The 18,021-nt window shown below is 37.1% G+C and overlaps 1 long non-coding RNA gene across 1 annotated transcript; it reads left to right on the top strand.

The window, feature by feature from the left end:
- Window positions 1–3,262: 3,262 nt before the first annotated feature.
- Window positions 3,263–4,566, top strand: LOC134678821 (uncharacterized). Its single transcript, XR_010100246.1, has 3 exons — window positions 3,263–3,368; window positions 3,791–3,979; window positions 4,475–4,566. It is a non-coding gene; the product is annotated as an uncharacterized LOC134678821 (long non-coding RNA).
- Window positions 4,567–18,021: the final 13,455 nt, after the last annotated feature.

The following is an 18,021-nucleotide window of genomic DNA, read 5'->3' as shown; positions in this document are numbered from 1 at the left end:
AATCAGCCAATCATATAGTAAGAAGGTAACGTGTTCCTATTAAGTTTTATTTCGTTTTGATAGGATTTTATTTAACGTTTGCTTAACGTTTTTGGAATTTGACATTTACTTGTTTAGTCTTATTGTTGTAAGTTAGAAAGATTGATAAAAAAATATTATGTTTGCTACTTAATGTAAGTTCATGATTATAGGGTAATTCGCTAGTAACTGGCCACCCCAAACCAAAAATGAATTCTGTTCTCCTAAAAATAGAATTAATTTTAGTATAAAGTGGCCAGTTATTGAAAGCTGGCCAGTTATTGAAACCTTATACTAAAATGAATTCTGTTTATAGGTGAATTCAATAGAATTCATTTACAGTTTAGGGTGGCCAGTTACTAAAAGTGGGCAGTTACTGGCGAATTACCCTGGTTTTTTTTTATTAAAATTTATTATTTAATAGGACCATTATACATTTGTAAATATCGGCCCTATAAAGCCGCTTCTTATATCTTCAGAAATAAGTGTACATAAGTGGATACCCTAATGTTTTGTTAACTCTTATATAATTATTTACTTTGACATGTGTAACAAAAATAGTAAACTAGCACTATTTTTGTTACACCTTGTACTTATGAGACAATGAATGATAAATCTTGATACTCTTGATGAAGATATATTGTACGTTATTTATGTTTAAGTTACTAAATTGACATAAAAAATATGAAAGTTGTGATTCGTAATGTTTAAAGACTTCGTTTCTTTTTTTTTTTTTTAATTATGAATGGGCTTACTCATGGCCACAGACTAGCCGAGGCGTAGACATGGCCTACGATGGAGCGAGCTCGCCCAGAAGGTGCCTGTTCACTCTTGATTTGAAGGTTGCCGGGTTATAAGAACACGGAAATATAGACGCCGGCAAGGAATTCCATTCCTTGGCAGTGCGCATAAGGAAAGTAGAAGCAAAGCGCTTCGTGCGAATTGGTGGAATATCTACCAAGTAAGGATGGAAACCGGCCGTGCGTCTAAAAGTCCGATGGTAGAATGGGGACGGTGGAATGAGCTCGTGTAGCTCTTGGGCACACTCCCCGAAGTGCAACCTGTAGAATACCGACAGGCTGGCGACTTTCCGCCGATGGGCCAAAGTCTGAAGCTTAGCCGTTAGCTTCTTGTCGCCAATCATCCTCCTGGCTCTGCGCTCCACTGAGTCCAAAGCGGCGAGTTGGTATTTAGCTGAGCCATCCCACAGGTGGCTGCAATACTCCATACACGACCGGACTTGAGCTTTGTAAAGTGTTAGAAGCTGTCCAGGTGTGAAGTATCGCTTCACCTTATTTAGGACGCCCAGCTTTCTGGCCGCAGTTTGTGCTTTAGACTCAATGAAGCTGCCGAAGCTGAGGACTGAACTCAGCTCCATGCCGAGGAGTTCCAGGCTGTCGGTAATAGGTACAGATGCACCCCGGAAAGAAGGAGTCAGGTCGAATGGACTCCGTTTTGCGGAAAATAGACACGTCTGCGTTTTGGAGGCATTGAACGTGACCAGATTGTCATCACCCCACTGGGAAACGAGACTAAGGGTCAAGTTCATTCGCTCAACCATGGCCTCTCTCTGTGAACGTATATCCTCCCTGCTGTCCCCTGCACTAGCCAAATATCTCTCAACAACCGTACTGTCATCTGCATAACCTACAATGCTGGGTTGCAGCATGTCGTTAATGTGGAGCAGGAAATGGGTTGCGGAGAGAACAGACCCCTGAGGAACACCGGCGTCAATGGCCATGAGGTCCGAAGAGCAGCCATCAATAACTACTCTGATCGACCGTTCACTCAAGAAATCAGATAGCCAGCTACAAAAGTTAGCGTTTTTTTATTATTTCTAAGTTTGATGCTTAATTTTTGGCGAACTTGATTAAAAATGTCTTGGCACAATTATTTTTCATTTTGAGTTTTGTCCTTCTTACTTTTATTAAGTACTTAATATCTTCCAGTACATTCCTTTTCCTTACAATAAACAATATATTTACACTTTCACTAAACCTGTACAGTTCACGAGAAACCAATCTATATCTATTATTTTAGTTTTTTTCTTATTTTATTTCTTCGGGTAAACCTTACAATTAGAGGTTTCTGATCACATTGGTTATTTAGCAAATTGCCTTATGACATAGGTATCAAAGTTTGAGAGCCACAATTTTACCAAATTTTTGTATCAGGGATAAGATCGGATACAAAAATTCCATATTTTTAGGGTTCCGTACCCAAAGGGTAAAACGGGACCCTATTACTAAGACTTCGCTGTCCGTCCGTCCGTTCGTCCGTCCGTCCGTCCGTCCGTCCGTCTGTCTGTCACCGGGCTGTATCTCACGAACCGTGATAGCTAGACAGTTGAAATTTTCACAGATGATATATTTCTGTTGCCGCTTTAACAACAAATACTAAAAACAGAATAAAATAAAGATTTAAGTGGGGCTCCCATACAGCAAACGTGATTTTTGACCAAAGTTAAGCAACGTCGGGCGTGGTCAGTACTTAATATTGGATGGGTGACCGTTTTGTTTTTGCATTTTTTTCCGTTTTTTTTTTTGCTTTATAGTACGGAACCCTTCGTGCGCGAGTCCAACTCGCACTTGCCCGGTTTTTTTTATTTCAATGAGAACTTTTAAGTTGTAGTTATTGGTGGCTGCAATTTATATAAGTTGGAGAAGGGTAAACACCGGGCCTATTTCTTTATGGTACCTTATTCTCTTTCCAATAGAAGTGACTCTTTTTTTTGATGTTCTCCCATGATGGCAAATTACTCGTTTCCCTCAAATAAAAGTATGTCTCATCTTTACACAGCTATAAAACTGAAAGCGTTAAACATTGAAGATTACCAAAATTCAGGGTGAAACTATGGTTATTATTTAACGATTTGCACCATACTTCAGGAATCTGACACATACCTACTGAGAACGAGAAATTTTTTTTTTTCCTGAGGCTCAATTAGTCCCAAAATCGTCCGGCATTATCCCAACATAACCTTACGTCGCTGCTGCCCTTTTGCAAAATTTCTAAATTTATTAACTCCTCTAGACGACTTGAAAAAAAACTAATTAGGAATATATTTTTAACTTGCAGTTTAGCGAAGAGTCCTGGACCCAGGCATCCCTTCCCATTCGCCACGGTGGGTTAGGGATCCGCAAAATTTCTATTCTATAATAATTATGGTGTCATAAAAAATGAAAAGATTTCGTTGCACATTTCACCTGATAAGGAAACAATTACTATTTCAGTATTTGAGTTAAAATTTAATATATTCTGCAATAAAGGTTTTATACTATGGTTGAACATAGATTGCGTCAAAACAAGTATGTTACCAGCAGTGATATTGTGTTGTTTATTGTGTCCACGTAAGTTTTAGATTTCGACATTACTTGTCTTATGATTTTGATTTGAAAATAAATATTTATTACGTTACCAGCTTCATACACAATGTTTTACATCCGTTATAATAGAATTGGCCGAATTTACAACATAATATCAGGATGTTTTTAAACTCAACCTATGTAAATTAGTATAGTATCAGGATTTACAAAGTAGTTTTTTTTAACTCTACGAGTACCTATTAGAGTAACTCTACGAGTAGATTAGTATAGTTTCAGGCCTTTTTAATCACTACATATGTAAAGTGAAATAAAGATCCTAGAGATAGTTATGACTATGTATTAAGAGTATAAGTGTTTTGGCATATCTAGAGCTCTAAACTTATACTTGTATTTATTTAAAGAATGAGATTTCCGGTATGTTCAATTAAATAATTATTTTAATCAAGGGATAAGTATACAAAAGACGCTAAAAGGGTCGTCAAGGGTGGAACCGAGGAACTGCGACTCGGTGTGCCGCGACTTACAACCCGGGGACACGCAGCCAGTGTGTATGATGGCCAGCAGATACAAAAAAGGATACCTGTACTTTGCAAATCACTGCCAAGCGAGACTGGCCATGTGTATCGAGAATTTTGGTAATTTTTTTATATTTGTAAGACGGGAGCTATATGTATATCCTGTTTTGTATGTTATGTCATATAAATGCATATACATTTGTTTAGCCGTTTTTAAGTGAAGGAGGAACAAACATCCAAATAAATACCTGCCTACACAAACTTTATAAATTACACATTTATAAAAGTATTTTTCTAGAAATACAGCTGGAGTGGACATTGACACATTACATGCAACATACATAAACAGTCATAAGCGGGCGCGCGCGCCTTATAAAATAATAACTTATTTTATTTCTCTCTCAAGTCTGCCGTGAATATTTGCGGTGAATATTGAAAATCAAAATTCATTTTCTGGCTCTCTATCGCTCTTGAATCGCTAGAGAGGCAGATAACGAATTATCAGTAAAAAAAATAAGGACGTTTCATTCTGTTGTATGTACATGCTTATGTACTTATTTGTACCAATATGTTAATGATGAATATTTACTAACATGTTATTAATTATTTTTACAGTTTTAAATATGGTTCATTGGAGAAGGTGTCAAAGATACGGACTATATTTAATGCCAAATCCCTCATACATATCCACTACAAAGGACGAATAATATAATAGAATAGAAATGGTTTATTTGGTGTTGAAATACATGCTTAACCTATAATACATCTTATTCTAGTACAAGACACCAAAATGGATGCCACTCAGCATATGCCGATGACTAATGTCCTTAGCCATGGCGCTGGTTTTCAGGGCAACCAATTAAAATACACATAACAAATATAAAAAAGGTAAAGCAAAACAAAACTTAATGCAACATATGGGAGAAGAGATGACAGTTGAGTTAATTAAATGACAACAGTACATAATTCCGTGCTTGAACAATTTGGAAGTAGAAGTATGTGTTTGTAAGCATGAAACGAGCTTAATAGCTAAAAAAATAACAATAATAATAATATCTAGCGCAGTACGTCAGCTCATATGTTGGAAATTTGATTAAATTATTTAATATTAAATACTTACTTAGTACCATAAAAAAATTATAAAACCAAAATTTAAGCCAGGAAGCCAGTTTCAATTAGCGATGTGACGAGTCCACTTTTTTTCGATTCGAATCATTCGAATCGATTCGGCCACTGATCCGAGTTGAAATTCGAACTGACTCGACTCGACGGTTTGCGTGGTTCGCGACAAGGTCACGGGCCGCGGAGCCGCAAACGAGTCAAGCGGCAGTTGTTGTAAACAGAACCTTCAGGACACCGAATTAAGGTTTATTTTTCAATGGCCATACTACCAGTGAACTCGACTCGGGATGGCAAATCAAGCGGCAGTTGTTGTAAAAAGAACCTTCGGGCTATGGAATTAAGGTTTATTTTTGAATGGCCTTAGCGTAGCGTTGACTCGGCTCGGAGAGTTGGTGAATTGGCGATTCATTCGCCGAGTCAGCGGATCGGATACCAAGTTACCAGTCAGTTTAGTGGCCGAGTTGATTCGGATTGCCAATAGTCTTGATTCGAATCAACTCATCTGTAGGTTGATTCGGATTATTCGAATCAGATAACTCGACTCGCCCATCGCTAGTTTCAATACCGTGTAAAAGTTAAAAGTGCACTTATCAACATTACGTGTAAATCCTCAAGGTACAGTTATTCACAATCAATATCAGAATGTGTTGAAAAAAAAAACGTTGGTAGGTTTCAGTTTTAAAAACCTAATAATTATATCTGCACAAGAAGTGGAACTGAAAGGTGGAAGTGGTGGAAGTAATTCATCAACACCATTAATTATTTAAATTTGCCCCGATTACTACAGTAGATTTAGAATGGTCCTTTAGTTGGCTGAAATGGATTTTGTCACCAAGGAGTTTCGGAAATGTACACATAATTGTAAATTATGAAAATATATAAAATATAAAAAAAACACTTCATTTTAATTTTGCGTACAACTATAATATTTCCAAAATTTCATAACGGTGGTTAGTACATCTTGGTGCTGTTTTATCGACATCGACTTATAATGTAAAATATGTGTCCTCGCACTATTGAAACGTCAGGACATAATTTCTCCCGTCAATCCGGACTTTATGATTGAATAACGCATTCAGTACGTACTTAACAAATTGGCGACGATGGCCGAAGAAATCGCGATATTCGCGATGGCGTCATAACTCACAAGATTCGAAAAGTTCAGAGTATACTTTGGGGGACGCCAGGCCGTTCAAGAGATACGCCCTAGATGCTCATGTTTGGGAGAGAAGTGAGGACAAGGTTGACGACGAAGATCCGCGCGTCTCCCAACAGCAGGATTGTAGAATTAAGAGAAATCTGGCCGGATGCAACAAAAAAGACCCAAAAAGCAAAACACAAACCATTATACAGGAACAGATGTATGGTTGCAACATAATTATTTAAACAATGAGTTATCAATAGCTGAGGCCTTAAAGGCAATGAGTGATTTTGATCATTTGTAGATTATGATAGCTCTAGCTCAGGAACGGACGACAGCCGTGGCTCAGAAGCATATTATGACTTATACAGAGTGACAGCTCGTACACAAACATTTTTTAACAATCATGATCATACATAGTACAGATTTTTGTTAACCAGCCTGTAAGTGATTACAATCGCGGTCACTAGAGAGTTAAAATGATGATTTTTAGCATAATAAAGGGTGTAACGAAACAAAACTGTAATCTTCAAATGAAAAATTGATGAAATCAATTGAAAGACGACGCGCACCTGAGCGCGCCCTTACAACGCCACGTAGGTACCTACTGCTATCTCGTGCTGTTTATTGGACTTTTAAGTAACTCGAAGTGCCATATTGACTTACCTTCCTGGAAAATAAACGAAACCACCCCTGAATTCCTTACTTTTATTTGCTCCATCCTCACTTTCACCTTTGACCCTACCTGCTGCTCAGTTGCGTCAGCGTGCTCTATCAAGCTATTGACAGAGCACGTAACGCGACAGCTTCTAGTTCATATTAAAGACAAAACAGGTCGTTGATTTGAGTTAAAAACTATATTTGTTCAATTGTTCAATATAAAATAACATTTAAAATAGAATATAGATTTTTTTATAATAATTATTCTATCGAAATGGCACGAGGTAAATGATAATATCCTATAACAATAACGGCAAATCTACGTACCAACCTTTCGTTGCCAATATCTATTCAAATGATCTTCGAGCATCACCGAAAACACAGTCTCCTTTTTAAAGAAATCTAACCGTCCACGAATAACCGGCAAACGCGGAACACAGGTTTCTGAAAAAGATTGTCAAGGTAAATCGCTGTACAAGAGCAGGAGAACTAACTGTACAATGGCGTGCCGCGATAAAAAAACATTTCCTTCGATACCAGCAAAAGAGCGATGAAGGGAATGTACTACGTTTTTACAGAGAAACGTTACTACGCAGACAACTAACAGGTTGAAATTCGCTCAAAAATACAGAAACTGGACTGCTGATCAGTGACGAAAAATAATATGGAGTGACAGTTTCGAACGAACTAAAGTCATTCGAGAAAAAGGAGAGGCATTTAATACTTAAACACTGAACTTTTGAATAGGTACATCAAACTAGTTTTTATGTTGCTGGATTCGTCAATCTACGCGTCCAAAGTTAAAACAGTTGTGTACACTGACATTGATAAAAGCGTTGCGAAGATTTTATAAAAATATAATTGTGTAGTGAACAGAACCTCATGAGTCCCAATAAAATAAAAGTTGGCATAAAAGCCGAGAATCCTTTAAAAAGAGCATTGAGTCCTGAACTTTCTATCCCTTGTATTAAGGTTTAAAATAAAGTTGTCGGTTTTTCGCTGGAACAAAGTCGATTTTATATTCTATGGGGAATATTTGAAATTTATTTTAATTGAATTATTTTTGACCTTTATATTATTTTTTTAATCGTATGATACAATTTGTCTATGCATCTTCAAGAAGCTGTCAGGCAAGCCCCGTCCGCCCGTCCCTAAGTACCCCATCCCAGCCGTCCCCACCCACCCCGGCTGACGACATATCTTTGGTGTAAAATATTTTGTATTAATAAGTATCCTTAGTATAAAAATTAATATCACATGACCAATAATGAGGTCAAGAAGTATGAGATACTTAGTTTTGAGAAATATCTCAACACGAGTACCGTATAGCAGATAATACATAAAAAAAATATTTACAAACAAGATATATACAGTGGTATTACTAAAAGAAATTAATAAGAATAAGAAATGTTTATTAGCACAAATAATAACTAATAACACAAAATTAAAATTCAATTACATAAATTTATATTTTGCCAAAAGGTCCTCACTCAGCTTCTTGTCACGTTGTGTATCACAGGACACACAACGTGACGCTGATTTTCAGTGAGGCCTGGTAAAAGACTAAAACTATATGGTGGCAGAACCAAAACATAAGAATTCAACAATGAATAAATAATAATTATAAGGCTATTGATTTTATATATACCTACCTATATGTATCTTCTTTTGTCGAGCGCGTATGTGTGTGGTGTGTGTGTGTGAGTGTGTGTGATATTTATTTTTTGGCACGGTTGCCTAAGTGCTACATTTTTTGTTTATCTAGCAGAAAGTTCCGGAATTTTACTTTTACTTTTTAATAGCTAGCTTAAATCTAAAATAGGCCCTTGAGGCAGTGTACCAAAGATGCTGGCCGCATTTCCTCGCTGTATTAAATATATGTCCATATAAATAATACTTTTGTTCCACCCAGACAACCAAGTTTGATAACTGGTTAACTAGACGCACTATTTCTTCCGCGGAGATAACCAGTTATGTGAGTGGAAGTCTAATTCCATTTTCTTAACCGAATTTAGCTACTAGTTGTCTAGGGGGAAAGTATCGTCTGCGAAGAAAACTAGTTGTCTGAGTGGAATTGTTCTTCCACGTTCGCAACCGAGTGTGATAAGGTAGTTGTCCAGGGGGAACGTACTTTCCGCGTATAAAACTGGGTAACAACATGGACTAAGATATCCTTGAACATAACCGAGAACAAACCAAAACCTATACCTAGCTAAAGATACATGTGGCATAGTAGGAACATATCAATGCTATACCTCAACTAACTCAACCTCGTATCTGCAGCAATGATTTGATAGAAATGTTTTCTCACACTCGGATTATGGATATTTATGCCATCAAATAATTAAATGCAGATACGAGGCTGTGTATGTAAATCATGCATAGGCTCTCTGACTCTAGGGAAGGTAATTCCTGAATAATAAGACTACGAAAATGGTTCACAAACATATTTATTTACTTCCCTGTCTAATAAAAAATATCAAACTTAACTTAATTACCACTTTAAAACTTAAAAGAAATCTGTATATCTTGTAACATCTATACTTACTGAAGAGCAAATAAAAAAAAGTATGGTTTGAATTGAATAAACATGGATTAAAATAAAAATTAATGTACAAACGGAGCAATGTTCTCTAAACAATGGCCAACAGCCCTGTTGTTAACCAGTTTTTTACGCGGAAAGTACGTCCCCCTGGACAACTACCTTATCACACTCGGTTACGCACGTGGAAGAACCATTCCACTCAGACAACTAGTTTTCTTCACGGAAGATGCTTTCCCCTTGACAACTATTAGCTAAATTCGGTTAAGAAAATGGAATTAGACTTCCACTGACATAACTGGTCATCTCCGCGGAAGAAATTAGTGCGTCTAGTTAACCAGTTATCAAACTTGGTTGTCTGGGTGGAACAAAGGTAATAATATAATATAATTTTTAGAACCATGTCTTTGAAATTTTTGAAACAAGTTCTTTTTAGCGTAAGGCGCAGATATATTTTTACAACCTAAGCATGGATATAAGTTTGAAGGACCAGCGGCAGGAGCGCAGCCCGAAGATAAGAGGCTATGGCTATCAATGATATTAAGATTATGAAATTAATGGGGCCGACCTCACCTGGAAACTTTTGTGGGTCTTGTGACGGCCACCAGATGTATGGTTCGCTTGTCTTCTCCTTATCTTTCCACTTTTATATTTTTACACGCGAAATATATTTTTATGTTGATTGACGTATTATTTTCAATTACATCAATGTCATATTTTGAATTCTATTACTTACTTTTTTATTGGCGGTTAAAAAGGTCGGCAAAAAGGCGGGTGATATGAGAAATGAGGTCGAATATATTTATTAAAGAAACAGTGAGCGATATGCATGAATGTGAATGATAGATAATGAATGAAAAAGGGGTGCTATCAACATTACGTAAGTTTTTTTGTCGCAGCTTTTATTTCTGCATCGAGGCTGAACAGTCACCATATCTGGGAGATGATCAATTCCATTTCCATTGGCGGATTTGGCGGCCTGCCTCTTTTAAGACGGTCTTAGGATCCCCAGTCAGTTCTTCGCTGACATGTGGAGTACCTATTATTATTCAAGCTAATACTTTCTTTATAATACTCTCCTAATATTCACTTAAAATCTCTCATCTGCAATATTTTATGCGAGGGTTTCTGTAGCGATTTCATGTCATTTTAGTATTTTATCAAGGAATTAGTTATGGCCAAATCCACGAAGTGAAGTATGAATCGCACAGACCACTTATTTCTCCATATTCGTGCCGGACATACCGTTAACATTCTATCGGTGAGGTCCACTCGTCCCAATGGTGGTTCCATTGCTCTCGTAGAAGATATAAGTAAATGCAAGTTAACAAAATCCAGATAATATTTACACGAAATAATATCTGGGAGACCGAGCTTTGAGAAAACATATAAAATCTCAAAATTGCGCGTTTTCCCAGAGATAAGACCTAGCTAGGTCGATTTTTGGGTCACGAAAAATTTTTGGCGTTGGCTCATCAGATCGCGGTGGTCAGGTATATCGGAACATTCCGCCTTCATATGCTTATACCACCGCGAAAGGTAAAAACTTGGTTACCAAAAGTAGGTAATTGTTTATCGGTTGTCTGTTGAGGCGTTTTTAATTTACAATATTTAGTACACTAGTTTGTACGGTTTATTATTTGATGCTTTGTTCAAATCATATGAAGGCAGAAGAAACCCTCCATTCTTACCCATGGATTTTATCATATTCTACAGTAGATGTATTTTGATTGAGATTACATTATGTCGTCTATAATGCTATTGTAGTAGTATATCCCTTAAAAATAACTTAGCTGGAATGTTTAGTTTTGCCTCTGTAACGTAGTCCAAGGTGAATAAAGGACTCGTTGGCAAGACTTCAAAGTGCCTGGCGAGACGTGAACACACTCGGTTAACCGAGATAGTTTTAGCAATTGCGCGGGTCTATTTAGTAAAATAAATATTTGAACCGGAAAATCGCCTTTATTCACATTTATCCTGAGCTTAATCGTCGGTACGTTCAGTTATACCTCTCTGTTTAAAAACAACTTGTAAGATAGGTTACAAATGTAATTCATTACCTATTTATTATTCCTTATCTTACATGTATATTATACATAGTCAGACATCCCAAGTTAAAAGATATATTGCTTTCAGAAACAACTATGTAAACTGATTAGTCAGTTTTTATAATCTACCTACCTATAATTTAATCTGGTTTGTTATTGAAGTTATTTTTACTCCTACACTGGCCGGAAAGTAACCTTACAGCACTGCACGCTAAGCGCAACGTACATACAATTTAAAACATGGGCGGTTATTAAGTTTGGTCCGGTGCAGAATATACGCGGCTAGAAACATCTTAGTTTAGTCGCCCACTGGCTATGCTATATTAATATTAATCATGAAGGTTGAACAACCAAGCGAAGCGAATTGCTAAATTAGTGTCAGGTGAGGTAAACTACGCCTTCTTGCGAGGGCCAGGCAAACACGCCTATGTAATCATGGCTTCTGGAATAATATCCTAAGGGCACTGTCGTTCCCACTACGGACGCTTAATATGAGCATAATTTATTTAATCTATTATTTTTACGGACTTTGCCCAAGTTTTTGACATGGGTCATTTGTTTCATGTCATCAGCTCACATCATATGCATTTGTCAAAGCTAATAGAATAAATAAAAGAGAATAGAATACAATTTATTGGCACACCTCATTAAAAAGTACAGCTTAAAAATCAACATGATTAATGATAGAGGCAGACAACAGGCGGTCTTATCGCTAAAAAGCGATCTCTTCCAGACAACCTTGGAACTTTGAGAACGAAACTCCGTTTGTATGGGAATGTGAAATTCTTCGCGTCCTGTTATGAAACACTATAATCCAACGGTTTTCACCAATCTTAATTAGGTTATCAACTAATCAGTTCAGCTAATAATAAAACACAGTACTAATTTAATAGCTGTAATGCGAATGACCCGGACTATGAACAATTTAAATTGTTTGCAGAGGGTTGAGTAAACTCAAGCCATCAATTGAAATATATTATCTACAAACGTAATTCAGGATTCGTAGGTTCCTTTTTCTCTCACCTTACATTTATTTTACCCACTCTTTCGCAAAAGTACTTACGTTTGACACTTAAAAACCTACTTGTCCTACCTACTCGAAGTTTAGCAGGCTAAGCGAGCAAGAGGAATTTGGTCGTGTTTCATAATAAAAGAAAAGATTAGGAAGGATAATTAAGTAATTTTATGGTTCATTTATTTGGGATGTAGGAAAAAAAGATCATTGAAATACATTGTGTGTACCATACTTACTGACTTATCTATATGTAGTAACAGCACCAGTCATGGGACATTTAAGAGGGAATTTGGAGTATTTGTGATATTTCCCTAATACATGTGAATGGTCTACCGCTTAGCGTATTGAAAGATGAAAGTCCTACCCGTCTTTCATGTTTCAGGCGTGTTGTATCAAAGATACTGCAATGAGTTTCCACATACTTAACAAATTAAAACTATGCTATTTTTCTCCAGTCATGGACACCAAAGCTCCAGTAATGGGCCCCCCAGTAATGGACACTACTCTATCAGTATAAAATATTGAAATAGGTCATCAGATCTGGTCCATGTTATCATAATATTGCATTATCATCCGATTTGCATATTTAATTACGAATACAAAATTTCAACTCAATCGGAAAACGGGAAAGTGGCTCAAACTCGGCTACCAAGATTTGACCCACACTAAAAAACGATATTAATTTATCCGAAGTCCGAGCATACCTCCTGGTTGACATATTTCGTAACTACATTTTACATCTGTATTGTTTAAACATGAAATGATGGCATGGCAAGCATCATTATGTAAATTTACCATTATAGGAGGTATGCAGTTTTACAGCTCCTATAATGGGATTGGGCCAAATACCACTATTTTTTTACATCTTTGGACTCACAACATAGTATGTTGTATACCTTATCTCATGGTAAATGCAATTACCCATACAACCATTTCCAGTCGCCGTTACGACACGGTGTAGACACATCTTGTGTCGACACCGTCTGTTTCGGTCACAATTCCAGTCGCAGAGTCGTCGCCGTGTCGACACAGTTACCAGAAATGGGGAAGGGTCGACACATGACACAAAGTGACATAAAGTGTGGTCGCCGTGTGCACACATTGTTTCGGGTTTGCGACTACTTTATGCCAAAATCATTCGTTCATTCGTTCATTTTGTTCCTGTCAAATGGAAACTGTCAGATGGAAAAATAGTTAAATAAAAATAAGTGACATTAATACGCCATCTCTAAAACGGATTACAAGACGTAATTATATATTGTTTGCATTTATATTACAATAGGACTTAAATTATTATGGGGAATTAAACTGCTCGAGTGATTTGATAAACTAAGTGTAATATAATCAACGCGCCACCACATTGTTTTAGTTTAGCCGGAAAGGAAATTGTTTACTTCTCAGTGCTTGTGTTCATTAATATATTATTTGATGCATTTTTAGTACTTCGATGCGTATACTATACTTAAATAACAGAAATAACGCTTTACATACTACGAAACTTGTTAATTATGATGTATAAATATGGTTTAAGGCTGAGAAATATTGCAGTCACAAAGTAGTCGCAAATGTTTCGACTTTGTGTTGACTCTGTGTAGACACATGACACGCGCTGTCAAAAGTAATAACAAAGTTACTGGATTTGCAAAATGGCTCCTTGTGTTCATTTGTTTTCAGATATTCTCAAAGTGTAAAAATGACGTGGTCAGAGATGGGACTTAATAGATTAACTGTTTATTCGACTAATTAATGGAATAAAAAAAGTTAATCCTCAAATTTTAATCACGATTAGTTTAGTCGACCTAACATAGATTGAAATTGAATTAATCTGAACATTAATCAAATAAATTATCGATTAAATCTCGGTTGGAAGTTGACAGGGGGCCATTTTTGTACGTAAAAATAATAGAAATGTCTTGCATGCAGATGGTAGCCAAACACTTTGTCATAAAAGTCGAGATGGGTGTCTATTTATAGGTTTTAGGGAGTGCCGATTTCGAAAATGATGACCATTTTGGAATCCAAAATGGCGGCCATGCACTGTGTCATAAAAGTCGTCATGGATGTCGTTTTATACGTTTTAGGGGGCCCCAATTTTGAAAATGATGACCATTTTGGAATCCAAAATGGCGGCCATGCACTATGTCATAAAAGTCGTCATGGATGTCGTTTTATTGGTTTTAGGGGGCCCCGCTTTCGAAAATGATGACCATTTTGGAATCCAGAATGGCGGCCATGCACTATGTCATAAAAGTCGTCATGGGTATCGTTTTATAGGTTTTGGGGGGCGCAGATTTCGAAAACGATAACCATTTTCGATTCCAAAATGGCGGCCATGCACTATGTCATAAAAGTCGTCATGGATGTCGTTTTATGGGTTTTAGGGGGCCCCGATTTAGAAAATGATGACCATTTTGGAATCCAGAATGGCGGCCATGCACTATGTCATGAAAGTTAACATGAGTGTCGTTTTATAGGTTTTGGGGGGCGCAGATTTCGAAAACGATAACCATTTTCGATTCCAAAATGGCGGCCATGCACTATGTCATAAAAGTCGTTTTATAGGTTTTAGGGGGCCCCGATTTAGAAAATGATGACCATTTTGAAATCCAAAATGGCGGCCATGCACTGTCATAAAAGTTGTCATGGGTGTCGTTTTATAGGTTTTGGGGGGCGCAGATTTAGAAAATGATGACCATTTTGGATTCCAAAATGGTGGCCATGCACTATGTCATAAAAGTCGTCATGGGTGTCGTTTTATAGGTATTATTAGGGGGCGCAGATTTCGAAAACGAAGACCATTTTGGATTCCAAGATGGCGGCCATGCACTATGTCATAAAAGTCGTCATGGATGTCGTTTTGTAGGTTTTAGGGGACGCAGATTTCGAAAATGATGGCCATTTTGGAATCCAAAATGGCGGCCACTCACTATGTCATAAAAGTTGTCATGGGTGTCGTTTTATAGGTTTTGGGGGGCGCAGATTTAGAAAATGATGACCATTTTGGATTCCAAAATTGTGGCCATGCACTATGTCATAAAAGTCATCATGGGTGTCGTTTTATAGGTATTAGGGGGCGCAGATTTCGAAAACGATGACCATTTTGGATTCCAAGATGGCGGCCATGCACTATGTCATAAAAGTCGTCATGGATGTCGTTTTGTAGGTTTTAGGGGACGCAGATTTCGAAAATGATGGCCATTTTGGAATCCAAAATGGCGGCCACGCACTATGTCATAAAAGTTGTCATGGGTGTCGTTTTATAGGTTTTAGGGAGTGCAGAATTCGAAAATGATGACCATTTTGGATTCCAAGATGTCTGCCGTGCACTTTGTCATATAAGCCGTCATAGAAGTTGATTTATAGGTGTTAGGAAGAGCAGATTTCGAAAATGATGACCATGACCAACAAAACTTGTCGTTGGTGTCGTTTTATAGGTTTTGGGGGGCGCAGATTTAGAAAATGATGACCATTTTGGATTCCAAAATGGTGGCCATGCACTATGTCATAAAAGTCGTCATGGGTGTCGTTTTATAGGTATTAGGGGGCGCAGATTTCGAAAACGATGACCATTTTGGATTCCAAGATGGCGGCCATGCACTATGTCATAAAAGTCGTCATGGATGTCGTTTTGTAGGTTTTAGGGGACGCAGATTTCGAAAATGATGGCCATTTTGGAATCCAAAATTGCGGCCACGCACTATGTCATAAAAGTTGTCATGGGTGTCGTTTTATAGGTTTTAGGGGGCCCTGATTTCGAAAATGATGACCATTTTGGAATCCAAAATGGCGGCCATGCAGTATGTCATTAAAGTCGTCATGGCTGTCGTTTTATAGGTTTTAGGGAGCGCAGATTTCGAAAATACTATTTGGGAATCGAAGATGGCGGCCATGCACTATGTTAAAAGTCGACATGGATGTCGTTTTGTTGGTCATGGTCATCATTATCGAAATCTGCTCTTCCTAACACCTATAAATCAACATCTATGACGGCTTATATGACAAAGTGCACGGCAGACATCTTGGAATCCAAAATGGTCATCATTTTCGAATTCTGCACTCCCTAAAACCTATAAAACGATATCCATGACGACTTTTATGACAAAGTGCACGGCACACATCTTGGATTCCAAACTGGTCATCATTTTCGAAATCGGCACTTCCTAAAACCTATAAAACGATATTCATGACGACTTTTCTGACAAAATACGTAGCGGCCATCTTGGATTATAAAATGATCATCGTTTTCGAATTCTGCACTCCCTAAAACCTATAAATCGACATCCGTGACGACGCAAGTTATCTTTATTTTCAGATCTAACAAATTGCTACAGAATACAAAGGACAAAAAAAGAAGCGAGGAGGTAATGAAACAAGCAAACATACAGATGATTCCTCGACGCAATTGGATGCTTCTTAAATTCTGTCCAGATTTATTTGTCATAAAAGTTTTTATTTTTCACGTATTACTCTCACAAGTTCCGTGACATTTCGACCTTGTAATTTTTTAAGTAAATGGTTTTGTTTATCTGTGAGGATCTCACTAGAATAATATAATCAAGGTATGTTTATATTTGATAATTGAAATAGTAACGCAAAAAAAAATTATATTTGTGTCTTATAATCCTACCGAAGACTTTTATTTTTCCTTTTCCTTCTACACAAGTTTGGTCAAGTAATAAGAATTTAGGGCTCTCAATTTTATTTTGACTTCTACAACAGTAAAGCTACGAGGCCATGTTTGGTATCGTTTTCGTATAAATTCGCAGTACCAAATTTAGTTATGGTATCACATTGACACCATTCCAAAGTAAAAACATATAAACTTACTTTCTCTTAAACTCCTCTTCACGCTTAAACTGCTGAACAGTTTTAATTTAAATTTAGTACACATATATTTTGAGTCCCGAGACAGGACATAATAAGTTATCTCAAAAATCATCCTTCAAAGGTGTGAAATGAGGTGTAGGGGGGAATTCAGAATTGACTTCTTGAAGTTAATACTGTTTAAGTTTAGGTTTGAAGTCATGTTTTTTTTTATCATTTTTAACTAAATCAAAGATGTAGACCTTCCCAAATTTAATATAAATCGGTTCAGCGGTTATTGATTTCCCGTACAAATTTCCACGCCACTTTTCACACCTTCAAAAGATGATTTTGGTTATAAGATCTATCCTATGTCCTGTTCCGGGATGCAAACTATTTCTATACCAAATTTCAACGAAATCGGTTCAGCGGTTAAGCGTCAAGAGGAGTTTAAAAAAAACCGACCAAGTGCGAGTCGGACTCGCGTATTAAGGGTTCCGTACATTAAGTCCGACTCGCGCTTGACTGCACATTTCTAATAGGTTTTCCTGTCATCTATAGGTAAAGAACTATTTTGTGTATTCAGACAGACAGACATACAGACGCACGAGTGATCCTATAAGGATTCCGTTTTATGCTTTTGAGGTACGGAACCCTAAAAAGATTTTTTTAATTTTGTGGAATGGTTTCCATGTTAAATGGATTCAGCAACCCAGATTTATACGAAAACGATACCATACACGGCCTAGCACCTTCACTGATGTAGATATATCAAGATAAAATTGAGAGCCCTAAATAAACTTTCAAGAGCGGATATCTCAAAAACTATTC

Source organism: Cydia fagiglandana, chromosome Z (genome assembly GCF_963556715.1).
Source record: "Cydia fagiglandana chromosome Z, ilCydFagi1.1, whole genome shotgun sequence".
Classification (NCBI taxonomy): Eukaryota; Metazoa; Arthropoda; class Insecta; order Lepidoptera; family Tortricidae; genus Cydia; species Cydia fagiglandana.
This window is presented reverse-complemented; position numbering and strand designations above follow the sequence as displayed.